Consider the following 27,896-nt stretch of genomic DNA (forward strand, 5'->3'; position numbering starts at 1 on the left):
CTGTGTTGCCTTTATGAATCTACTAGTCTACTGAATCACTATTAGCTAATTAATTATTTTTAAATCTGTGTATATTTATATCTGTATTCAAGTGGAGGTCTGACTTCTTTTGATGTGTGGGTGAGTAGGGTGTTTAAACTCACAGGTTTTCATTTAAGATGAATGAATGGCTTTTATTTGCTTCCTACCCTCCCACCCCACAACCATGCCCACCACCATCCACTATAATATATTTTCTTCATCTCTTCAGTGGACCTGTGGAGGTACCTCTGATTCTCTTTTACATGAATCTCACCAGAGTCCTATTCTGGCAAAAGGTTCCAAATAAGTTTTTATTTTTATTTTTGGTTAAAAAATGCTTATCCTCATTTACAGAATGTTTGCTGAAATAGTGATCAGTCACAGTTTCTATGAAAAGAGGACAAATAAAAGTATGCATTGGAAAATCAGCCTACCTAATTTCTGTCTTTGGGGAGAATTTAATTGATTTATAGAAGACTGTTTTATAGATTTTCTTGACCACAGGAATTTTATGGGGGGGAATACAGCTTTCTATCTTTCACATCATCTAAATGTATCCTGACTCATTTAGTTAATAAAGATAATTCAAACAACATTGTTTATGACTGGTGGTTTTTTTTTTCCCCTGGGATATAAAGATCAGCTCTTTTCAACATTTTGAACATGAGCACATTGCACTGCTTCTACCAGATAAAAATTTAGTTTTGTATAAATAACACACACACACACACACACACACACATATTCATTCTTGAATTAGGGATTCAAATTTTTTCTCATTACATAGATATATAGGCATAGCACAATTAGGATCTGGTTCTCAGAAAACTCTATAGGATAATGAGCACATCGACTTGATTACATACAACATACCTAAAACAAACCATGAAGAGATGCTAATGGTGTGATGGTTGACTCTCACTGTCAGAATGTCTGACCTAATTGTTCTAGAACATAGTGTGGGTGTCAGAATTTTGAAAAATGAGGTAAGGATAAGAGAGATGAGGGAAGGATAAAAACCACTCCCAAAAACCAAAACTGCAGGAAATCATAAAAAAAGAAAAGAAGATTGGTTGGGGCTTAGGAGTTAGGGAAGGTTTTAGCGGAAAAGGGTTACTGGAACAGGAGTTTGAAAGATGACTTTGATAAGAGGATAGACAAAAAGAATAGGCTTCCATTGAACCCAAAAAGGTTAAGATCTTCTAGCTTGGGGATGGATTATTGTATTAATCTGACCAGGCTACTATAACAAAAAACAAACAAACAAGCAAACAAACAAACAAAGACCACACAGACTGCGCATCAAGTGCCACGGAACTTTATTTTCTCAGAGTTCTAGAGGCAATAAGTTTATGACCAAGATGCTAGCTGATTTGTTCCAGATGAGTATTGTCCCCTTAGCTTGCAGATGGCTGCCATCTTGCTGTGTGCTCACATGGCCCCCTTTCCTTGTGTGTGTAGTGAGAGAAAGAGGGAGTTTTCTAGTATCTGTTCTGATAAAGGCATTAATACTATCAGATCAAGACCCACTCTTATAACCTCGTTTAACCTTAATTATGTCCTTATTGGCCCCATCTCCAAACACAATCACATCAGGGGGACAATATGTACATTTTGGATTGACACATTTAATCCATAACAATGACAAAAAACAAAAAAAATTAAAATGTGTGATGACTGATGCTAAATGCTTCTCTTCTCTTCTTTTCTCATTCTATTTCTTTTATTTCCTAGAATTTTTTTTCTTCCTTTCTCTCAGTTTCTGTGTTTTCTCCAAATAATCATTGAACACTTGCTCCTGTAACAGTCATTTGATTTACTTTGTTTTATTCCATTCCATTCCATTTTTTTTATCATGATAAGTGTACTCTTTAATTACCATCCATCCCCCCTTTGCCCCCATACTATCTACCCTCCCCACCCTGTTAACCATCATTTTGTTCCCGGTAGTTAAGAATTTCCTTCTTTACCCATCTTTTTTTCTTTCCATATTTTGTTTTGTTTTTAAATTCCAGATATGAGTGAGATTATATGGTATTTGTCTTTCACGAACTGACTTACATACTTACCTTAGCATTATACTCTCCAGCTCTATGTTGTTGCAAATGGCAAGATTTCATTATTTTTTATGAATAATATTCAAATATACATTCAAATACACACACACACACACCACTTCTTTATTCATTCATCTATCCATGGATACTTGGGCTGCTTCTATAATTTAGCTATTACAAATAATGCTGCAATAAACATAGGGGTGCATGTGTCCCCCTGAATTAGTGTTTTCATATTTTTTCAGTAAATATCCAGTACTGGGAACACTGAGTTGTAAGGTAATTCTATTTTTAACTTTTTGAGGAACTTCCGTACTGCTTTCCACAGTGGCTGCACCAGTTTGCATTCCCACAAACAGTGCATGAAAGTTCCTTTTTCTCCACATTTTCACCAACACCTGTTGTTTCCTGTGTTGTTGAGTTTAGCCATAGTGACAAATGGAAAGTGATATCTCATTGAAGTTTTGAATTGCATTTCCATGATGATGAATGATGTTGAGCATCTTTTCATATGTTTGTTGGCTGCCTGTATGGCTTCTTTGGAGAAATCTGTTCATCTCTTCTGCCCATTTTTAATTGGATTATTTGGGGGTTTTTTGGCATTTAGTTGAATCAAGATAAAAGCGTTTTATCCCCCCTAGGCTCTAGGGACACTGAGATGAAAAGGTATGCCTTTACTGCACTCATGGTGTTTACAGTGTGGTATAAAATACACCAAGGCACAGTCTCACCTGAGCATCTTATTCAGAGTATACTTCTTTATTTCTTCCTTAAAAAGAATAATATAGTGGCTGTATCACATTTGAATTATAAAGCTTTCTCACTAAATACAAACTAGTTATTTTAGGGTAAAGATTCTGGTGCTCTATATGGGAAGGGACCCAAGTTAGGATTACTGTGCTCATTAGTAATGAAACCAAGACATGAATCTGGGTATTCTAGCATTCAGTGGAATGTGATTTGACTACACTGTGATTAAAATAAACATACACACACAACTACTGGACTTTTAAAGGTAAAAAAAAAAGAAGGACAAAGAGGATATTTACTGGTTAAGCAATTGCTAAGTTTGAACGACCTGACACAGAATACAGTATTAATTTGGAAAAACATTTCTATCACCCTTAAGTAGTATTGACAGCTTTTATAAAAATCATTTTATGTTGGTGGTAAAAACATCTTTTTCTTTTGTTTCTTCTATATCACATGAGTAAAAGTTGAGGCCGTATAGTGGAACAGGGAATCAGAAACATTTTAAGTTCTATTTTTATTCAGTTTCTTAAGTCACTGAGAAGGTCAATCCTTATTAGGTCTGTGTGCTTAGGTAATTGGGAACAGCTTAACAATTCTAGTTGTCAACAGACAGGCTTTTCAACTTCTTTGATTAATGAGGTGGCTCCTCTCATAACATGGGTATTTGGGACAACAAAGTTCTCTCTGACCATCTGACTATCAAGTGATAAATACAGTCATTCTGGAACAAACTAAAGGTTAAATCTCCCAAATCCAGGATTTCCTCTTCTACCTAAGCATACATGTATGACTTTTTGTTTTGGTCTGAATTACCCACATAATTGCCTCAATTCTTCACATCATGAGTTTGAAATATTACCCTGTAATTCTTACATTAAGTTGTCTTATGGCTAAAATAACATTCTGATACTTCTTAAAGAGTAAAGTCGCTCTGTGGCATTAGCAGGTTAAATTAAAATGCAATTAAAAAACACTAATTCTTATTCTGACAGGAGCAGTGTAACAGAGATGGTACCATATGAGAACATTAAATTTTAAGAAATTAAAAAAAAAAAGACTCCTACTTCTCTAGCAATCCTACTGCATTGGTCTTTACCACATTGCTAAACATTGCTTTAGCTTTCCACTTTAATAGTGGCAAACGCTGAGGTCTGACATGAAATAGGCTATTTCATCTGAGATGGTTTAAGCTGGCCTAAGGAGTGACAGGAGAATATAGCAAGCAGTCAGCGCTAATGACAGCATACCATTTTTATAGACTAAAGGTCCAGCAATGAATTTCAATTATAGAGTGTCAGGATGCCCAAATGCAGGTACCTGATAACAAGTCAGAAGCTCACAGTTTCTGTAAGGCTTCTGTAGAATTTCAATAAAGCTTTTAGCCCTTAGCACAGCCTTTTTTTATGCCTTTTTTTCTTTGCCAGAAGCCAAGAGATGTAATCTTTTCTGAGCAACTCCATCTATAGCACCCTTCAGCCATCGTGTTGCAATAGCTAAATGAAGCATGCCTTTCTAACATATGGGCTTCCCCTGTGGCTCATCTTCCAATGTGTTTGGGAGTGACATAGACAGTGGGCATAGATTTTCATCTGCAACGTTTAAATGGAGTTTTCCAAAAATGTATTATTAGCTCAGCAATAGTGGGGGCCTCATGATGACCTGATAAGGCCATTTTCCTGCCAAATATTTGAACAGGTTGGAGGAAAAAAGTAATTTTAAGGGACCACACTACTCAGCTGAAAAAGAACAAGTGAAGATTTATGCTCAAAAAGTAGTAAACATCATGGATTCTATTAAATTTACTTCTTATATTACTCCAGGGAATTGTTAGGAAAGGCAAAATGAGAGCAATCAATGTATTCCATCATTTTATTTTGAAAAAAATGATAAATGGGTTGAGTTTGCCATCCATTTCAGTTAATATTTTTTATTATAACATGCCCAAAAGACACCTTTAGATTTTCCACCCTGAACTGAGTTTTCCAGGAGTGTTTTTTGACTTGGTTGTGGGCAGCTCCTTTCAGATGCTAATGAAAAAGAACTGGATTCCTTTTTGGCTCTTTTTTTTTTCCTTTTGGACCCCACAGACAACCCAGCAAAGAATTCTGTTTGCTCCATTTTCAAGAATTAACCAGAACCAAACAATTTCCCTCACCTTCATTGTCACCACTGTGGTTCCAATCACTGTGTTTAGGATGTATGGGTTTCTGCCGGAACCACCACACAGGCCTCTCTGCTGCTACTCTTGCCTCATTCCGTGGGTGTGTCTTTTTCAAGACAGCTAACCAAATGTCATTTAAACATTTTATATACATATATTTAAATACAACAACATGAGCTCCTTATTTACCCATCTTTCTCCCGAAGTTTTGTACCAATTTGCAGCAAGGTGGAACGGAACCCAAGGAGAATATATGAAGAAAGGAAGGAAGGAAGGAAGAAGAGAGAGAGAGAAACTCCACTGTGGAATTCATATTTTCCTCTAGTATCTTCCACTTATTAATTATGTTTATTATAAAATCACTCTCTGTAGTAGCGCTAACAATTCTGACCTCACTTTTGGCTCTCCATCTTGTTCATGTTCACTTCATGACCTCTCCTGGGGCTACGTGTTCTGGCCCCCTTAGAGATTTATATACATACTTTAGAAATGCCACCCAAGGCCAGAGTCAGGGATGCTTGCTTTGGCTTAGAGATAACACAGTCTATCCTCTTCCTGATGCACAGGTGGTACATCGAGAGCTGATTAAAGGTTAGCAGTCAATTAGGTTCACACAAACCCTTTGGGGTTCATGCACAATCTTTGGTCTCACTACAGTGCCCTTCTGTACATCCTCTTGCTCTATCAGCTCTGTGGACTACAGTCTGGACCTGGGAGAGAATAGCTGTATTGTGCCTGGACCATCACCCGCCTCATTTTCTCCATCAGTAAGTTACCCTAAATAAAACTGCAAACTGTATGGAGTAGCTGACTTTGTCTTCTGGTCTCGAAGTGCCTTCTCAATTGGGGAGATACTTTACTGTCTCTCTGTCATCTTCTAATTATATCAATATATGAATCATCTGTATTCAATCATTTGATCCTTTATGTGTGCTTTATATATATGCTTTGTGATTTTTTTATGGAGTGCCATATATTTTTAATTAAAAAGTATAGAGACTCTAGAGCTATCATCTACTCCAAAGAAGACTGCATTTCTTTTTTGGCTGGCAGATAGAGTACCAGTTACATATCTTGATATTGCTGTGGGTAGGTCTGTTTTTATTCAGGGAGGTGGTCTTCAGTTTTTGGTTCACTCCTAGGCTTGTTTGGATCTGCCATGTCTTTTTCACATTTGGAGGCCTTGAAGTCTTGTCTTTATCTTTTCAGAAACACATGGCTGCTGTTTTATTCTGGGTTTCCTGGCCTTGCCTTCTGCTGGAGCAACTCTGGAATTAGCCAGTTCCTCAAGGGAATGTTAGACAAATAAATTTTGGTTCACCTCTTTCCAGTCCTCTCTACTGAAGAATTTGGCCACTTTAATCCTAGTTCAATTGTCAACTCAGGATCATATTCTCTGTTCTCCTTGAGTTCCATTTCAGTGTGCTGCAAATTGGCACAAACTTTAGGAGAAAATAGGTAATTGTGGAGCTTATATTGTTGTAGCGTTTTATTTATTTTTTTTCTCAAAAATTTCATCTCTTCATGTCCCGCCTCAATTGGTTATTCTCTAACATGTTCAGGCAGGTTTGTTTGAAAAGTGAGTTGTGTCCAGAATATGTGTTAATTCCAACAGTAGGGTTGGTTAAATTCAAGTTATTCCTTCATGGCGAGCCCTGGGCACTGAGTTCTTCCTGATTTTATTCTCCTAGATACTAATATTCTTTGCCTCTTTATTTCAATTGTGTTTACTGTTCACACTTCCGCTGTTCTTCTTCGATCCCTACTTAGAAACCATGCATATCCAAGAAGTTAGCAATCAAATCTGTTTTACAGACTCTGTTTTTATTGGTTATACCTTTCTATCTTATTAACTCTAGGTTCAGACCTTTCCATTGCGTTAACAATTCACATCCTATAACACTGACAATTTATGATGAATTATAAGGGCATGGACAATGAAAGTGTGAACTTTCCTCTCAATTTGTTAAAAAACAAACAACAACAACAACAACAAAACGTGTTATCAGTGAATCTCATCTACTGATCTGTCCTCCTTATTTGAGGCCTTTAACATGCCAGTAAGAAAAATAGGGAGTGTTAGAGAGCTATAATATATAGGTCAGGGAGGTTTAAAATATCCACAGGCATGAATTTTCTGACCTAGTATATCTGAACCTAACTCTGTGTAAACGCTTCCCTGTTAAACTCATTTCAATAATGTTACTTCATTTTCAGATAACCAAGTTCCAACACAACACAAACAAAACAAAGCCAAAACTGATCTCTTCAACTCAACGATGTCCTTTTTTTGTTGTAGTATATTTGAAAAATATCTGTTTGTAGGATTCTGTCTGCTACCTCATCCTTTTTCAATGTTATCTCTGTAGATTTTAACACCTAACCCCTACTGGATGTCCAATTGGAAATTTCAACAGTGAACCTTGCATGTGTAATCAATTTGCATGCATTGCTAATTTCATCAAAATATTAATGTTTTGAATACACTATTACTCACATTTCTCCAGAGCTCCAGGTTCCTACCTGAAAATTATAATAAATATGATTACTAATAGTTTCAGAAGGTATCTATCTGCCATTTTTCTTATATCAGGCTTTTGAAAACTCAAAGCCCTAGTCTGCATTCAAATGAACCTATTCTCAGTTTAAATTTCTGGAATAAGTATTTTCCTATACTTCCCAAATTATTACATAACTCTTCCTCTTTGACACTTACGTAGAATTTGCATTGATAATGAGTTTTAATGAGAATTTAATTCATGATAGTTTTTGTGAACTAAAGTGCATGTAAAAATAAACAAGTACAAAAAATGAATAATTTAAAACCTTAAAATTCCAAAGCACTTGAAAATATTGCTATGGAACTTGTTATTTCATTTCGGGGATGGCCAAATACAAATGGTGCCCATTATATGCAACTGTGACCTTGTGCAGAAATGAAATAATCATCTGGGAATATTGTACCCAAAGTAATTATTAACTAGTTGCTCTTACCTTTCTTCCAGTTTCTGCCTGACTTGGTTATTCATATTTTCCTTTGCAATTTGTCTTGCTTTATATCCCCTAGAAACTGATATTTGGTTCTTTCATTTCCATAATTTCAATCTAGCTTCCACATTTCCCAAAATGCATGCTTGTAAATTGCGTGCACATATCTCCTGCAAAGTTTTGGTGTTTTTACTCTTAAATAATTTCAAAGGGACCATACGTAACTTTTTTTTCTACCTGGCTCATTTTAAATGTTCTCAGGTAAAGTGATCCTTAGGCCTTAAACATTTTCACTGAATAGTGTTAGGTATATAGAACATTTCAATGTTTGTCTTTAATATCAAATAATTCATGTTTGTCATTTTAGGTGGCTATATATCATTTTAAAGAACCATATTAAGCTTGGATAAAATGATCTACTCTTAAACGATCTGATATTTCTCTCAGGGATTTGACAAATAAATTGACTGATACAATTGGCATGGCTGGTATGGCCCAGATCTTTGATTTGGGAATTTGATTTTTTTGTCCAAGACCTGGCAAAGATATTGTATAATAGGCGATGTGTTCTCCTAGATATTGTAAACATATTTCTATGAGGATGAGCCAATATATAAGCCTACTTATTAATGGGGAATTTGTGAGAACAGGTTTATCTCAAAAAAGCTGGGATTTAGCCAGAAGAAACCCTGCTATCTACTGCAAAGAAAAATTGTAAGATTTGCAGAAAATTTAATATTTCATTCAAATGGAGGTTTTCTGGGGTGTGGTGATTGATTGAAAGCAAAAATGTCTTAAATATAACTCTCTGACTAAAATCCTATAATTAAAATTAGAGAAATTATTCCATGGTATTCCACCCAGGATATACCATTCATGATCATGTCCAGGAAAACAATATTGTTTTTTTTTCCTTCTCATATTTCTGGATTAAGAACTAGTCAATCTGGTTTCAAATCCCTATCTCTCACACACACACACACACACACACACACACACACACCTACCTATAAGTACTTGGGCACAAATATATTCACTGATAAGCCTCTTTTAAAAAATAAAGCTTAAAAACTTAAAATGGGCTAGCCTTCAACAGTGGGTAAATGGATGGATAAAACTTGTTTTTTGACTTTATGAAACATTATTGTACAGAAAGTAAAATAAACTTTAAAATGTTATAAAATCTGCATTCACAAAAAATTGATATGAAATTGCAAAGTTGAAAATATGCCCATATGTGTACGTCAGTACTATACTTTTGTCTTCTCCTTCCTGGATGCAGATGACCTGGAGCAGGGGAGGGAGGTGGCCTTATTCACTGCTGGACAGTGTAAATACCCTGACTCTCCACCAGACCTCCTCTGATGCCACAGCAGTGGGGAGAGAGGGGTGCCTCACTACTGCCAAGCGGGAAGTGGAGTCTAGGCTCCCCTACATCTTCTCCACTGCCAACATGGACCTGAAGGTGTCATTACTGCTAGACAAAGATGAAAACACTGACAATATTCTCAGCTTTCTCTTTCATTATCCCAGAGAAGGGTTGGGGCAACTCCTTTCAGTTGAGGAGAGTAGAAGTCTAGGCTTTCCACCTGGCTGGTCGGATGGAGGTAGACACAGAGTGTGTGTGTGTGTGTGTGTGTGTGTGTGTGTGTGTGTGTGTGTGTGTGTATAGTACAGCAGTAGCTAAAAGCTTTCCATCTTGCTAAGGTTTTGTCCCTTTCTTGGTCCACTGGCTGGAAGGAAAAGCCTTTTGTTGAACCCACATGCCCTCATTCTTTTCTCTCTCTCTCTCTCTCTCTCTCCCTCTCTCTCCCTTTGTGTGTGTGTACTATGTGTGTGGCTGTCTGTGCATTTCCATGTTACTGGCATCTTTAGCTCCATGTCGCAAGCGCATAACGCAAAAATAAAACCCAGGGAACTCCTCAGCATGTCATTACTTTGGTCCTAAAATCCCTCACCTGTGTGCCTTTTTTCTACATTTCAGAATCCTTTAACTATGTGTTTTACATATAATATGCAGAGTTCTGGTCACACCTCCTTGGAGGAATAGGGGAAAGCACATCTCCATCTTCCTAGAGTCAGAAGGTGAAATATTTTGTCTTTCCATTTGAAATACCCAGATACCAAGCTACCTCCCAGGCCCACACTTTATGGTACCACTCATCTGATTACTCTTGCCCTTCCTTGCAAAGTCTCTGTCCATAACAGTTACTCTTAAATGGAAGAGGACCTATTTTTCAATGTTTACTTATTTCTTATTATTTTTAAATGTTTATTTTTGAGAGATAGCGAGTGAGCAAGTGTGAGGTGGAGGTGGAGGGGCTAGAGAGAGAAGGACAGAGGATCTGACAGGGTTTTGCACTGACAGCACTGAGTCTGACCTGGGGCTTCAGCCCACCAACCGTGAGATCATGAACCAGAGCTGCAGTCCAGTGCTCAACCAACTGAGCCACCCAGATGCCTCTTTTTATTTTTGAGAGAGAAGGAGACAGTACAAGTGGGGGAGGGGCAAGGAGTCTGAGGGACAGAAACCCAAGCCGGCTCCATGCTCCCCGTGAAGCGCAGTGCATGGCTCCATCCCATGACTGTGAGATCATGACCTGAGCTGAGGTCAAGTTTCAGAGGTTAACCAGACTGAGCCATCCAGGTGCCCTATGGAACTATTTTTAAACTAATTTTTAAGATAGAGATATATAACAGTATTTTTTTGAAAGAGGTTGTGGCTGCAAACCTATTTGTTTTTTGTTTTTTGGTTGGTTGTTTATAAAAAGTACTCCAAACACATCCAGACATATTTCTTCACCTGTGTGATTTAGTTCTCATGAATTGCAAGCCTGAATCAATTTGTTACTTTCTAAATTGAAAAAGTTTGGTATTACCTAAAACATTTTTGTTTAAAATAATGTCAAGTATTAATATGATTTCTAAATTTTTATAACTTTACAGAAGCATATTTTATGCCTAAATTTAAAGACCTGATTTAATAAAGTTACTTTGCTGATTTCCAAAATCAGCCAGCTAAGGCATTTAAATGGGAGATATCAGCCATTACATATAAGTCTTGTTAGTCAAACCAACACAATTCAATAACTTCTCAATTTCTATCGTACCATCCATTATCTATTAATTTCTAAATGAGATGATTAGATATCATGGACCGTTGGTTACAAGAAAGATAATGAGAGTTCCTGAGAGAGGAAATATTCTCCTGAATTACATTATCAAAATATTGGATCATTTAAGAGAAATATTAGAAAACGTAATTCTTCCTGCCTTAAGCAATAAGATATTTTTTGAGGCACTACAAGCTTCAAACTGACTCTTGCAAGATGATTCTGAAAATATTCCTTCAATCTTCTCAGAAGAGCATTTGAGAAATTACAAGGTAGGGAAGAAGACAACGCACTCTAGAATATAACATTGTATGCAAAAGTTGCTAACAGTCCATTCTAAATCTGAGGTGATTTTCTACTCACTGGTAAAACAATGAAGACCGAGCAAAAATAAAATGATCAACACCAAAGACCTTTCCCCTACACTGTGTTAAGAGTTTTCAATATTTAATCAACATTAGGAAAGAAAGTTACTCATGCTTACAGACTGTGCAGCCCTCACAAAAGGCGTTACAGGATGAGGTGGCTACAGCAAAGGCTTTAAATCTTTCTCTGTTTGGCTCTCTATAACTTGTGCTCTACAAGTCCAGTGGAAGCCAGAAAAGGGAAGCCTGCCGTTTTCTTCTCAGTTTCCCAAAGCAAGCAGGGTCCACTGGTAAAAAATGATTCATCTACATATATCGCTCCCCATTCAACAGGAGTAAACAAAAGAACAAAACCAAAAACACAAAACCTTGAAAATAAGGGAAATAGAGGGGCACCTGGGTGGCGTCCGGCTTCAGCTCAGGTCATGGTCTCATGGTTCGTGGGTTCGAGCCCCGCGTCAGGCTCTGTGCTGACAGCTAGCTCAGAGCCTGGAGCCTACTTCAGATTCTGTGTCTCCCTCTCTCTCTGACCCTTCCCTGCTCACAATGTCTTTCTGTATCTCAAAAATAAATAAAACATTAAAAAATTTAAAAAAAAGAAAATAAGGGAAATGGAAATTGGTACTCAGAAGACCAACATGCTTTCGTAACTGACATGCTGGGACCTGATGTACATTTTAGGTATGAGTTATTTTTAGAAGAATATAAAATGAGGAGGAATTGATGAAATTACTATACAATATCATAAGGAAAATCAGAGGTCCCTAGAATGATATTCTAGTCACCAAATTACTAGATGGGGCTTTATGGACGCACAGTAGTGGGTGCAGGAGAAAAGTGGTAAGAGATTTGTATCTCTTCCACTATGTCGCTGAACCTTGAGACATAAAACTGTAATGTGAAGGAAGGAAACCATGGCCCAACTTGCTCGGTTTCCTTTCATGACCAACACTCCCTTTAAAACACATATCCCGATTGCTTTATGAAATGTGAATGGAAAGGTGGCTGAGTCTGAGACAAGAATTCTGTGGGAATGGTGCATGTTGGTGGTTGTAGCTCTGGGCATTGTCTGGGCAAGGAAAAGATCCTGAGTGGATTCACGCTGTCCCGTGTGCAGAGTTACTGGATCACACAAAGGTGAGGATAGATGCTGCTTTGATCCAGGAAAGCTGTATGTTAAGCCTGACAACTAGCTGCCCAGAAAACAGACTAAGTTTTGTATATATAGAGTTGGAAGAAGGTGATAGCAGACACCTAGTGTGACCTGAGAGAAAGCCAGACCACCACACACACACAGAACTGCTTACAGGCTTCAGAAGGATAGGACAAGCAATGACTTAATTAAAAAAGAGTAACAAGGTATGAGAGGGCCAGAGGAGGCAGGGTAGCATAAGACTTATGACAAGCGTCTACAATAGGAATAAGTCTTTCATCGGAAAAGGCACATTTTTGAAGAAGATTTACTAAACAAATAGGAAAATTTTTGGAAAGTAAATTATTACCATTGAGAATAAAAATCGTATTTGAATATTGAAATATCAGAGCATATTGAGGCCATTTGAACATAAACACCTTGACTTTATCTGGAAAGAGCACTGAAACCAATTAAATATGAATTACCACTAAATAATTTATTTTCAGTGAAAGTCCGTATTCAACCAATTCACAAGCAAACCATTTTATTAAGATTTAGCCATATGAAATTGGACCCATGGAATATAAAAATTCACATGATGATATTCATTCAACACATATATATTGATTGTTTTACTCTAGGTCAGACAGTGGTAGACACTGATTAATCAACAACAGACAGGAAACAACACCTATGAGATGCGGCGTGACAAAGGTCTAAAATCTAGGAGGCAGAAGCCTGAGTTCTCAGTTTTGTCATTTGCTCTGTCAGTGTAACTAAGGAGCAACTATTCATCATCTTTGTTAATTTAGTTATTAGCTCCTCATCTAAATACATTAAGTAATTTAGTTTTCATTCTTCATTTGTAAAATAGGAGCAATTTTATTTATATTATCTGTGTATATCTGTATATGGTTTATTCACATATATAATTTTCTGTATTATATGATTACACATTATGATACTTAATTAGCCATATGTGTGTATATGATTGTAAAATCATCTATAAAAGAGAAAATTGTATGTATATAATCTGTGGGTTATAATATATATTTTTTCTAGATGTATGTGTGGAGATGCAAATATATGTGTTTGTGTTTGGCATGAGCGAGAGTTTAGACTTGTATTCAGCATGTTGCAAGTATATGGAAACATGAAAGAATCGTTATCATTTAAGATTATTGTAGCTTATAGGATGAATAGGATGTATAAATACACATTTTAAAATAAAGACTTTGAATTTTTATAGGTACAGACTTGTGGGGGTGTGGTCAGAGGGCATGATTTTGTTGAGGATAATATGAGAGGGTATCCTAGGGTTGAACATAATTTGACTCAATACTGATTCTCAAGTTTTTCTAAATGGCAGAGAGAAGTCAGAACATTATTAAATAAACAATGGGTATGAGATATTAGGAAAGGGTGCTAAGCTCAGTAGGACTCACAATAAGACATCCAGGAGAGGGGCGCTTGGGTAGCTTGGTCGGTTGTGCGTCCATCTCTTGACTTCAGTTCTACAATAGAAATAAGTCTTCGATCTCATCGTTTGTGAGCTTGAGCCCCACATCGGGCTCTGCACTGACAGTGTGGACCCTGCTTGGGATTCTATCTCTCCCTCTCTCTGCCCCTCTGCCACTCATGCTCTCTCTCCCTCTAAATAAATATACATGGAAAAAAATCACATCCAGGAGAGAAAAACTAGACTTGATTTTATGATGTGTATTAGTGGAAAATGGTAGATGGTATTATATTCCTTTGAAGCAATTTGAGATTTTTTAAAATTTTATTCTGCAGAGAGATTATTTAATCAGTTATGTACCAGTTCTTGGTGGTTTATCCTTTGTCAATTGATCTGACACCAATGTCTTATGTGGAAACAAATTCACGGCATTCATTACATGAAATGCTTAACATTTCTACTTACTCTTTTTTGTAAGTTAATTTATTTTAAGAGAGAGAGACAGAGACAAAGACAGAGAGAGAGACAGAGAACATACTTGAGGGATTGGCAGAGAGGAGAGACAGAATCTCAAGCAGGCTCTGCACCATCAGCACAGAGCTTGATGTGGGCTCCAACTCACGAACTGTGAGATCATGACCTGAACAGAGATCAAGATTCCTACGCTTAACCAACAAAGCCACCCAGGTGCCCCAACCTTTCTCTTGACTCCTAAAACTGAATAGGCCCATAAAAGTCTATACCTAGAAAGATTTTCGGAGACCAAGTATAACCATAGACTCTTAGACAACAGCTTCTTCAATATTGAAGAACATATTTCAGTTGAATTTTTATTTTTAGCCTCTAAAACAGTGCAATATTTAGTTATGAAATAAATGTTGAATGGGTTAAAAGTTTTAAGCACTTGTTTAAAAGCCTTACCTAACATTTTACATCAATTATTTCAATAATTGATGAGAGAGAGAGATGTTAAAGGAAATACAGATTGTTCCCAACTTACTGTGGCTCAACTTCTGATGACTGAAGTTATTATGGTGTGAAAGTGATATGTATTCAGTAGAAACTATATCACTAATGTTGAATGTCTTTTCCTGGGATAGCAATATACTATACTATACCCTCTGGGGATTCTGCACAGTTCTCATTCAGCCACATAGTCATGAGGGTAAAGAGTCAATTTATAACCATTCTGTATTCATACAATCATCCTGCTTTTCATTTTCAGTATAGTATTTAGTACATGATATGTTCAACACTTTATGATAAAGTTGGCTTTGTGTTAGACGACTTTAGCCAACTGTAGGCTAAGGTAAATGTTCTAAGCAAGTTTAAGTCAAGCTAGGCTAAGCTATGATGTATGATAGGTTAGGGATATTAAATCCATTTTCAATTCACAATGTTTTCAACTTACTATGAGGCTTACTGGGACATAATTGATTTAGCAATCTTTTTCAGAGTGTATGCTTTTATATGCAAGCACAGTGATTAAATCATAAGTGGGGACTCTCAAGAAAGAAGGAGTCAAATGAAAAATATCTAGAGTACAAAGGGCTAGGTTGGGCTAGGACAAATTTCTGAGTGGGTCACTACACAGTAAAAGTCCTTTGTCATCTTCTCTAGTTTCAATCCTAAGTACAGAGTTTGGCAATTTTTTTTTTCCTGTGAGTAGTAGATAATCCACTTTAATCACTGTTTAAAGTTAGTGTGAGATCTTCTAGATTCCAATGCTGTTTGGGGGTATGCTCTTTTCTTTGGATGGTCATCGGGCAGCAAGGAATGTCCACTTCTGCCTCTGGCAACTGGGACAGACATTACGATAAATGGGAGCTGCTGAAGAAGTGTGCTTAGATCACAAAAGAATTTAATTGGGGGGTACTTTAGGACTTACCAGCCTGTATTCATTTTCCAGGCTGACAAAATGTGCTTGGAATCAACATTTTTCATCAGTCACCCATTCTCCCTTACTTGCTCTTATTCTTGCTTGATTTTTCAGATATTTATACATCCCTGCCAAATAGCCAGAGCTGTGTTACATATGGATTGATGATAAGTATACCCTCTATTAAGGTACTAGATGGACATAGGAATAATAATTTCTCTGTAACTATGTAATAAATTCAGCAACACTGGCTTTCACATTGTTACCCAGAGAATCTGTTAACTTCCCCCCACAGAAGATAGCCCAAGCTTCTCTTTAAGGTACTGCTGTCATATACTCCACTCTATTATCTTCTGAAATCTCTGTATTTTGCTTAATCACCAAGTATGACTCTTCTCAATCTTCTAAATAAATAAACAAAACATGGCAGTGAAGTAGGGGGATCCGAACTTCTTGCATCTCTCAAGCAAAGAAGAGCTAAAGCCAAAGGACTTTGAACCCCAAGAATATGGGAGGAAAAGAGACAGAATCTACCAGGAAGAAAATGGGAAAACTGTATGGCCCTCCAGGTGCATGATTGTGAACTGGGGGAGATAAAAAGAGGCGGGGAGGCATGAAGGGGAAGGTTCCCCTTCTGCAGAGAGACAAAGGGAAGAGAAAAGGAGGCCGTGGAAGCACAGAACTGTATCTGGACAAGAGAAAAACCTCTGACCAGGACAGAGAGGGATCCCATCACCCCATCTCTAACTTCAGGGCTTTCTTTGGATTGGGGCGGCTGCCCTGCTGGCATCTCTGGGGAGGAGGGGCATCAACTCAGGGTTTCATAGTAGGCCAGGGACGCAGTGTGCAGCAGGAGAATCTGATCTCCTACCCTGAAGTGCGGCACAGCACAGCTGCAGAATCGCATTTCGGGTGGCATCATTAATGCTCACACAGTGGGAGTTAAAACCCAGATAAGCATGGGACGGAGGAGATGACGGAGCAAGACAGACCACCTCATCTGCACCCTCAGCACAGTGAGAGCAGATCCAAAGGAGTGATTTGGGACACCCAGTCCATGAAGAAAAGACTGGGAGTTCACCATTTTGTCTCCCCACAACCACCAAGGCAAAGTCTCAGAGATTGGTCCAAGGGGCCCACAGTGGAGGTGGGACGCCTACAACAAGCCACACCCCTCTGAGCTAGACAGCCACTTATATACTGGAGCTGGATAGATGCTTCACAACCAGATGCTTCTTCCTCTGAACCAGCACCTCTGTGGCCTTGCCTGGATTAATTCTATGTCAATACTTGTTATTTAGATATGTGATCCCTAATTCTCCTTCTTATCTCTTCCCTCTTCTAGGCTGGTTACTGGGGTTAGTGGTTTGTTAAAACAGACATATTTAATCCATTTTCTTGATGCATTGTCTACACCTCCCTCTTTACTTTCTCTCTCTCTGGAATAATCAGGCCATATAGTCTCTTTGAGTAACATTATTTTTGTTTCTTTTTATTTGCCTCTTTTCTTACTTTCCTTTCTCTCTCTCTGGATTAAGCCTTTTAGTCTCTCTGTCTGAGCAATGTTCATATTCTCTTCCCCATCCCTATCTTTTCTCTCTTTGTATGTGCTCTTCTATCAGCACTGCCTTCAACCTGGTCTTTACTTGTAGCTGGTATTTTTTTTTTTCTTTTAGATTGATTTTTGGTTTTTCTTTTTATTCATTTGCTTGTTTGTTTTGTTTGTGCATTTGTGTGTTTTTGTTTCCTATTTGTTTGTCTGTTTGTTTTCCTTTCCAGGGCTACTTCAAGGGAACAAACCAAAGCACACCTGGTGGAGGGTCAAAAACATCACTACGAGTAGGGAAATAAAATAATGAAAGTCACAACAATAGAAAGCAAGTAACACTCTCCGAAAAACACCACCTGAATGGCCAGGTCCTGGACAGTGTATGAACCCCTTTTAATATAGCAATACTCACAGGTGCCGAGCGCATAACAAGCATTTAAAACTTACAAAGCACAGAAAACTATCCAAGATGATGAAATGGAAGAATTATCCTCAAAAGAAATTCCAGGAAGAAGTGACAGCTAAAGAATTGATCAAAGACAGATATAAGCAACATAAGTGAACAGAATTTAGAATAATAGTCATAAAATTAATTTCTGGGTTTGAAAAAACCAAAGAAGACAGCAGAGACTCCATAATTGCTGAGATCAAGGATCCTAAAATGTTATGATGAATTAAAAAATACTATACAAATGCTATAAATGAGGTACAAACTAAAATGGAGGTGGCCACAGTGCGAACTGAAGCAGAAAGAAGAATAGGTGAATTAGAAGATAAAATTATGGAAAATGAGAAAGCTGAGAAAAAGATAAATTGATCCAGGAGCACTAAAGGAGAATTCGAGAACTGAGTGATGCAATCAAACAGAACACTATCCTTATCATAGGAATTCTAGAAGAGGAAGAAGAGAAAGAAAGGGATGAAGGGGTACTTGAACATCATAGCTGAGAACTTCCCCAACCTAGGGATGGAAATAGACATTGAAATCCAAGAGGCAAAGAGAACTCCCCTTAGACATAACTTGAATCAATCTTCTGCACAATAATATCATAGTAAAACTGGAAAAATATAAGAATAAAGGAGAGAATTCTAAAATCAGTTAGAAATAAATGGGCCTTCACATACAAAGGTAGACAAAGAAGGGTAGTAGCAGACCTCTCTACTGAAACTTGCCAGGCCAGAAAGGAATGGCTGGAAACATTCAATGTGATGAACAGGAAAAATAGGCGTACAAGAATCCTTTATCCAGCAAGACTGTCATTCAGAATAGAAGGAGAGATAAAGGTTTTCCCAAACACACAAAATCTGAAGGAATTCATCACCACTAAACCAGCCCTACAAGAGATCCTGATGGGAACTCTGTGAGGAAATACTGTAAGGAACACAAAGTACCAGAGACATCACTACAAGCATGAAATCTACAGATAACACAATGACTCTAAGCCCATATTTTTCATTAATAACACTGAATGTAAATGAACTAAATGCTCCAGTCAAAAGGCATAGGGTATCAGAAGGGAAAAAAAAAAACAAGACCCATCTGTTTTCTGTCTACAAGAGACTCATTTTAGACCTGAGGGCACCTCAGATTGAAAGTGAGGGGATAAAGAACGGCCTATCATGCTAATGGGAGTCAAAAGAAAGCTGGAGTATCCACACTTGTATCAGACAAACTAGATGTTAAAGGCTGTAACAAGAGGGACACCTGGGTGGCTCAGCTGGTTAAGCGTCTGACTTCATCACAGGGCATGATCTCACAGTTTGTGGGTTTAAGCCCTGCATTGGTCTCTGTGCTGACACTTAGCTCAGAGCCTGGAGCCTGTCTTTGGCTTCTGTGTCTCCCCCTCTCTCTGACCCTCCCCTGCTCATGCTATCTCTTTCTGTCTCCCAAAAATAAATTTAAAAAATTAAAAAATAATTAAAAACTAAAATAAAGGCTGTAATAAGATATGAAGAAGGGCATTATATAATAATTACAGGGCCCATGCAACAGGAAGAGCTAACAATGATAAACATCTATGAACCAAATTTGGAGACACCAAAATATATAAAACAATTAATCACAAACATAAGTAATCTTGTTGATAAGGATGTGGTAATTGCAGGGAACTTTAATACTCTACTTACAGCAATAGACAGATCTAGACACAGGATCAGTACAGAAACAATGGCCTTGAATGATACATTCAACCAGATGGACTTGACAGATATATTTATAACTCAACATCCTCAACCTATGGAATTCATTTTGTTCTTGAGTGCATATGGTATATTTTCCAAAATAGATCACATACTGGGTCACAAAACAGCCCTCAATAAATATAACAGAAGTGAAATCATACTGTGCACACTTTCAGATTACAATGCTAAGAAACTTCAAAGCAATCAAAGAAAAAAGTCTGAAAAATCACCAAAATCATGGAGGTTAACGAACATCCTACCAAAAAAAAAAAAATATAAGGGGGTCAACCAGACAATTAGAGAAAATATTAAAAAATATATGGAAACAAATGAAAATGGAAACACAACAATCTGAACTCTTTGGGAAACAGCAAATGCAGTCCTGAGAGGAAAATACATTGCAATCCAGGCCTATCTCAAGAAAGAAGAATAATCCCAAATACAAAATCTAACAGCATACCTAAAGGAACTAGAAATAGAATAGCAAAGACACCCAAGACACAGAAGAAGAAGAGAAATAATAAAGATCAGGGCAGAAATAAACAATATAGAACCTCCTCCCAAAAATTAGAACAGATCAATGAAATCAAGAGTTGTTTTTTTGAAAAAATTAAATTGATAAACCTGTAGCAAACCTTTTTCAAAAAGAAAAGAGGATGGACCCAAATAGATAAAATCATGAATGAAACTTGACTTATTACAACCAATCCCTCAGAAATACAAGCAATTATGAGGGAATACTATCATAAACGATATGCCAACAAACTGGACAGCCTGGAAGAAATGGACAAATTCCAAAACACCCACACACTACCAAAACTCAAATGGGAAGAAATAGAAAATTTGAATAGACCCATAACTAGTAAAGAAATTGAATCAGTTATCAAAAATCTCCCAACAAATAAGAGTCCTTGACCAGATGGTTTCCCTGGGAAATTCTACCAGATATTTAAAACAGAGTTAGTACCCATTCTCCTCAAGCTGTTCCAAATGGAGTCCTGTTCCATGGACTGAAGAATATGGATGCAAAAATTCTTAACAAGATACTAGCAAATCAAATTCAATAGCATATAAAAAGAATTATTCACCATGATCAAGTAGGATTTATTCATGGGTTGCAGGGCTGGTTCATTATTCACAAATCAATTAGTCTGATACATAAAATTAACAGAAGAAAAGAACCATATGATCCTTTGGATAGATGCAGAAAAAGCATTTAACAAAATATAGCATCTTTTCTTAATAAAAACTCTCGAGAAAGTCGGGATAGAAGGAACATACTTAAACATCATAAAAGCCATTTTAAAAAACCCACAGCTAATATCATCCTTAAGGGGGAAAATCTGAGAGCTTTAATCCTGAGATCAGAAACATGACAGGATTTTCCGCTCTCACCACTGTTGTCTAACATAGAGTTGGAGGTCCTACCATCAACAATCAGAAAATAAAATAAAATAAAAGGCATCAGAATTGGCAAAGGTGAACTCAAACTAACATGTTTTGCAGGTGACATGATATTCAGCATGTAACACATGATAAACTCCATCAAAAGTCTGCTGGAACCAAAACATGAACTCAGTAGTTCCAGGGTACAAAATCAATGTACAAAAATTGGTTGCATTTTTATACACCAATAATGAAGTGACAGAAAGAAACTGATCTCATTCACAATTGCACCAAGAACAATTAATAGTTAGGAATAAACCTAACCAAAGGTTTAAAAGATCTGTATGATGAAAACTATAGAAAACTTATGAAGGAAATTCAAGAAGATACAAAGAAATGAAAAAATATTCCATGCTCATGGACTGGAAGAATACACATTGTTAAAATATCAATACTACTCAAAGCAATCTACACATTCAATGCAATCTCATTCAAAATTGCACCAGCATTCTTCTCAAAGCTAGAATAAACTATCTTAAAATTTGTTTGGAACCACAAAAGACCCTGAATAGCCAAAGTAATATTGAGGAATAAAACCAAAATGGGAGGCATCACAATCCCAGATGTTAGCCTCTACTACAAAGCTGTAATCATCAAGACAGGTTAGTATTGGCACAAAAACAGACACACAGACAATGGAATAGAATAGAGAACCCAGAATTGGACCCACAAATGTATGGCCAACTAATATTTGACAAAGCAGGAAAGAGTATCCAATGGAAAAAAGACTGCCTCTTTAACAGATGGTGCTGGGAGAGCTGGACAGCAACATGCAGCAGAATGAAACTAGACCACTTTCTTATACCATACACAAAAATAAACTCAAAATGGATGAAGGACCTGAATATAAGACAGGAAACCATCAAAACCCTAGAGGAGTAAGTAGGAAAACAACCTCTGTGACCTCAACTGCAGCAATTTCTTACTTGACACATCTCCAAAGGCAAGGGAATCAAGAGAAAGAATAAACTGTTGGGACCTCATCAAGATAAAAAGCTTCTGCACTGCAAAGGAAACAATCAAGAAAACTAATGGTCAACCAATGGAATGGGAAAAGATAGTTGCAAATAACGTTTTAGATAAAGGTGTGGTATCCAAAATCTATAAGGAATTCAGCAAACTTCACACCCAAAAAACAAATAATCCAGTGAAGAAATGAGCAGAAGACATGAATAGACATTTTCCAGAGAAGGCATCCAGATGGCCAACAGATACATGAAAAAGTGCTCAATGTCATTCATCATCAGGGAAACACAAAACCACACTGAGATACCACCAGTCACAGTGGCTAAAATGAACAAATCAGGAGACTATCGATGCCAGTGAGGATGTGGAGAAATGGACACCCTCTTACACTGTTGGTGGGAATGTAAACTAGTGCAGCCACTCTGGAAACAGTGTGGAGGATCCTAAAAAAATTAATAGGAGAACTCTCCTATGACCCAGCAATAGCACTGCTGGGAATTTACCCAAAGAATACAAGAGTGCTGATGCATAGGGGCACATGTACTCCAGTGTCGATAACAGGACCTTAAACAGTAGCAAAGGGCTTAAATGTCCATCAACTGATGAATGAATCAAAAAGATATGGTTTCTATATAAAATGGAATACTACTTGGCAATGAGAAAGAATGAAATCTGGCCATTTGCAGCAATGTGGATAGAACTAAAGGGTATTATGCTAAATGAAATAAGTCAGAGACAGACAGCTATCATATGTTTTCACTCATATATGGCTCTTGAGTAACTTAACAGAAGACCATGGAGGGGGGACGGGGAGAAATAGTTAAAAAGAGGGAGGCAGGCAAACCATAAGAGACTCCTAAATACTGAGAACAGACTGAGGGTTGATGGGGGGCTGGGGAAAAGGGGAAAGTGGGGGATGGGCATCGAGGTGGGCACTTGCTGGGATGAGCACTAGGTGTTGTATGGAAACCAATTTGACAAGAAATTTTTTAAAACTACTTTACTGAGGTATGTATATAAAATAAAAATCACCAATTTAAAGCATGAAATATGAATTTTGACAAACATGCAAGACAAATATGTCATGTAATCACCAACAAACTAATGATATAAAAAGTATCAATCACCTCAAACGGTTCCTTCATGCTCCCTTCATTCAATTTTTACCTCTTCCTACAACCTCAAATTGACTGGATTTACTATAATTTTATATAAATAGTCATAACCATAAATAATTTTGTGTTTGCTCTCATTCACTTGGTATAATGGTTTTGTGTTTCATCCATATTGTGTATGTATCTATGGCTTGTTCCTTTTTTTGCTGCATGATCCACTATATGGATATACAAAAATGTGTTTACACACTCACCATTTGATGGAAATTCCAGTTTTTTGGAAATTCCAGTTTTCTAGAAATTTCCAAATTTCTAGTTTGGGGCCCTTATGAATAAATTTGCTATCGATGTTTAAGTACTAAATAAATAAATAAATAAAGTGGTTACTTTCTCTGACTATCAGTTAAAGGAGTTGGAGATTTAGAATAGTGTTCCATTCCTCCTGAATTTTAATGTCTCCAGTTCATGTTTTTGCTATTCTCTGGTGAGCAAGGTTATGCAGCGCTAACGGATTGTAATACATTAAGTAAATATGTGGTTAAGATGTGAGATGGGACAGAGGACATAGAATATGAAGAATCAGGATAATTTATTTCCATCTGCGTCCTTGGACAGGTTGGAAAATTTCCCTTGATGTCTGTTCCTTCATCTGTAAAATGAGAATTGCCAACGTTTTCCCTGTTTGTCCCATGGACATCAATTAAGAAAAGCTTGAGAGCAGGATTCCACACTGCAAACCAAGTGTCTAACATGGCATCTGTCACTGCATTTATGCTTTTAAAAAATTATGTTGAAAAAATGAGTGAAGAAATACTTTGAAAAATATAAAATACTATACAGCACACACATAACAGATTATTATTACTTTACCTATTTGGAGTTTGTGTTTTTAGAGGCATTCAGAAAAATTGGAAAAATGGCCTCTCATGCCTTCCTTTTCAGGCCAATGAGTTGGTATTAAATCAGTTCAAGGGTAAGAATGCTATTATGCAATGACAACTGAAGCTCTGGGATCTGATAGTCATGCATGGAGGTCCCCACACTAGCCAGGGGCATGGCACCTTCATGCATCAAAATAATAGAACAATGCTGACAATAATGAAGACGAATGGTATGATTGTAGGCATTGATAGACTTGTATTTTCAACCATGAAATGTAGGTGATCCAAAGTGTAAGCCAATGCCTCTTGAAAATTGTTCAATAATTATATATCCAATTATATTGGAAACAGCTGTATACACTTATTCATGTATAGCAAATGTTTTAAGATGTTTTCCAGATTGAAGGCCTCACTCACTATCACCTCCTGGAGGAGCAATAATTAACTGAGCAAGAAAAATTTGAAATTCACATTTTATTTCTGATTTGCTTTTCTTAGGGCTCTGTGAAAATTAAATTTCTTTATAAGCACACTACAACAACCAATTTGTTATCATCATCAAATATCTGATGTTTAGAAAAACAATCTTACTAACTCCTACTGTCTAAAGAGGGATAGGATATATGCCTATACTATTTAAAGACACACGTTGAACCAACAGGACTTATATAGGGAGAATCCAAATTTCCATCATTCTTGTCCTAGGTGTACAGGCTTCTAAATAATTAGCAAATATTTCATTATATTATATATTTTCTGAATTTTAAAAAGTAATGTAGCTCAATGTCTAAAATGTAGAAAATAAGAAAAAGTGAAACTCACAATGTAAATGTCCTCTCCATCTCACCACTCAACCAATAAGCGACCATCACAATGTTGGTATATGTTTCCAGTTTTCTTTCCCTCCAATATTTGTGGGGAGACAGTAAAAAACAAGGGAAGGACTGTATTTCAAACATTCTTTTCACAAATTGTATATTCACTTAATAAAATTTGCATGTTTTCCTAGGTCATTATATTGTTCTGATAAAAACATCAATGTTCCCATGCTACATCATTACCTATATATACATGCATTATTTCATATTTAAGTTATTTGCACATTTAATAAATATTCAGAACAGTGGTAAACATTCCAATGACTCTAAGATAAAGTTTATTATGGTGCATAGTCAAGTGAGAAATTTACCATGATTTCTTTTTTTCTAAGGTTTAATTATTTTTGAGACAGAGAGAGCAAGCAGAGGAAGGGCAGAGAGAGACAGGACACAGAATCTGAAGCAGGCTCCAGGCTCTGAGTTGCCAGCACAGAGCCCAATGTGGGGCTCGAACGTACAAACAACAACATCATGAACTGAGCTGAAGATCATGGTTTAACTGACTGAGCTACCCAGGCACCCCATCATGATTTTCAGTAGGAGATGTAATTGGAGGTTAATCAGATGAAGAAGGTAAGCAAAATGTACTGCCAGGAAAACAGTATGGAGGTTCTTCAAAAAATTAAAAATAGAACTATCCTGTGCCCCAGCAATTGCACTACTAGGTATTTATCCAAGGATTACAGGTGTGCTGTTTTGAAGGGGCACATGCACCCCAATGTTTATAGCAGCAATATCGACAATAGCCAAAGTATGGAAAGGGATCAAATGTTCATCGATGGATGAATGGATAAAGATGTGGAATCTATATACAGTGGAGTATTACTCAGCAATCAAATGAATTAAATCTTGCCATTTACAACTATGTGGATAGAACTAGAGGGTGTTATGCTAAGTGAAACTAGTCAGAGAAAGACAATATATGACTTCACTCATATGAGGAATTTAAGATACAAAACAGATGAACAGGAGGGAAAACAAAAATAATAATGAGGGGATAAAACATAAGAGGTTCTTAAACACAGAGAACAAACTGGGGGTTGCTGGAGGGGTTGTGGGTGGGAGTATGGGATAAATGGACAAGGGGCATTGAGGAAGACACTTGTTGGGATGAGCACTGGGTGTTACACATAGGGGATGAGTCACTCAAATCTACTCCTGAAATCATTATTGCACTATATGCTGACCAACTTGGTGTAAACTGAAAAATAAATTTATTTTAAAAATGGACTGATCCTTGATTTCCTTAGAACACCCTACAAATCTCTCTGATATGTTCACTTTTTTCCACGATCCCACTTTTTCACCACCAATGCTTAGTTATCAATTTTCAGTGCCTGGCCTACCTTATGGGACTCCAAAGTGGCATTCTTCCAACCAACTTCTTTAAACCTTCTCCACACAATAGCCAAAATTATCTCAAAAGCAAAACTTTAAAAAACATGCAGTGAAGTCATCCCCATGACTAAAACACTTTATCTGCTGCCTATGAAATAACTCCTCATCATAGCCTATATACAAAGCTCTGAGATTTGGTCCTGCTAATCTCTCTCTCTAGCCTCCTCACACACCTATTCAATCTTGCCGTTTCTGCTCCAACCATGTCAGCCTCCTTCCTTCCTTCCTTCCTTCCTTCCTTCCTCCCTCCCTTCCTTTCTTTTTTCTTTCTTTCTTTCTTTCTTTCTTTCTTTCTTTCTTTCTTTCTTTCTTTCTTTCTTTCTCTCTCTCTCTCTCTCTCTCTCTCTCTCTCTCTCTCTCTCTCTCTTTCTTTCTTTCTTGTTTTTTACACCTGCATGAATTCTGCCTCATTTCCCCTCTGTTCCCTTGTCTACTTACTTCTTACTTATCTTTCAGAAACCACTTCCAACTTTTCTTCCAGAGGAAGCCTTCCCTTATTTTCAATCCAAATTATTTTGCCAATATGTTCATATTCATGCCTTACTATATTTCCACTTGTGGAACTTCTCCTATGCACCTTTGTATTACTATTGTGTACACATTATTATTTGCATACAAACTGTATTCCCAATGAGATTGTAAACCTATGACAATCAGAGGCTCATCAGTCTGAAGGCATACTATGGTATCAATTAATGGGATTATTTTATTTCAAGACTATTTGCTACTGATAGAAGAGATAGGTAAATGGAAATTCCCCTTCTTTATTAAAATACACATTTCTACTGAAAAAGTTATCAACGCATTGGCTTTGCCATCATTTCAATAAAGGACAGAAAGGATACAAAATATATAAATTTAAAATGTTGAAAAATGAAACAAAGTGGTCTTAAATTAGGTAGGAGGTTGATTCCAGTGAACAAAGTAGTAAGCATGAAATAAAAAGTTGGAGGTGTAGATTTACCACTCATACATCATGTGATGTGGGGCAAAGTACAACTGCTTTAGAAAACATACCCTTGAGGCACCTTGGTGGCTCAGTTGGTTCTGCTAAGGTCATGATCTCATGGTTTGTGGGTTTCAGCCCCACATCGGGCTCTGTGCTTACATTCAGAGCCTAGAGCCTATTTTGGATTCTGTGTCTCCCTCTCTCTCTGCCCCTGCCCTACTCACACTCTGTCTCTCTCTCCTTCAAAAATAAATAAACATTCAAAATGGCTGAAGGACCTGAATGTGAAACAGGAACCCATCAAAACCCTGGAGGAGAAAGTAGGAAACAACCTCCTTGACGTCAACCACAGCAATTTCCTACTCGACACATTCCCAAAGGCCAGGGAAATGAAAGCAAAACTGAACTCTTGGGACCTCATCAAGATAAAAAGCTTCTGCACTGCAAAGGAAACAATCAAGAAAACTAATAGGCAACCCACAGAATGGGAAAAGATAGTTGTAAATGACATATCAGATAAAGGGCTAGTATCCAAAATCTATAAGGAACTCACCAAACTCCACATCCAAAAAACAAATAACCCCGTGAAGAAATGGGCAGAA

General features: G+C 37.2%; 1 long non-coding RNA gene across 1 annotated transcript in view; it reads right to left on the bottom strand.

Moving 5' to 3' along the window:
- LOC115280697 overlaps positions 1-27,896 on the bottom strand; it is a 218,011-nt gene that overhangs the window by 123,646 nt on the left and 66,469 nt on the right. The window contains exon 3 of the long non-coding RNA XR_003903892.1: positions 7,490-7,515. This is a non-coding gene — a long non-coding RNA (uncharacterized LOC115280697). The remainder of the gene's footprint in view (positions 1-7,489; positions 7,516-27,896) is intronic.

Source organism: Suricata suricatta, chromosome 16, assembly GCF_006229205.1.
Source record: "Suricata suricatta isolate VVHF042 chromosome 16, meerkat_22Aug2017_6uvM2_HiC, whole genome shotgun sequence".
NCBI classification, from domain to species: Eukaryota; Metazoa; Chordata; class Mammalia; order Carnivora; family Herpestidae; genus Suricata; species Suricata suricatta.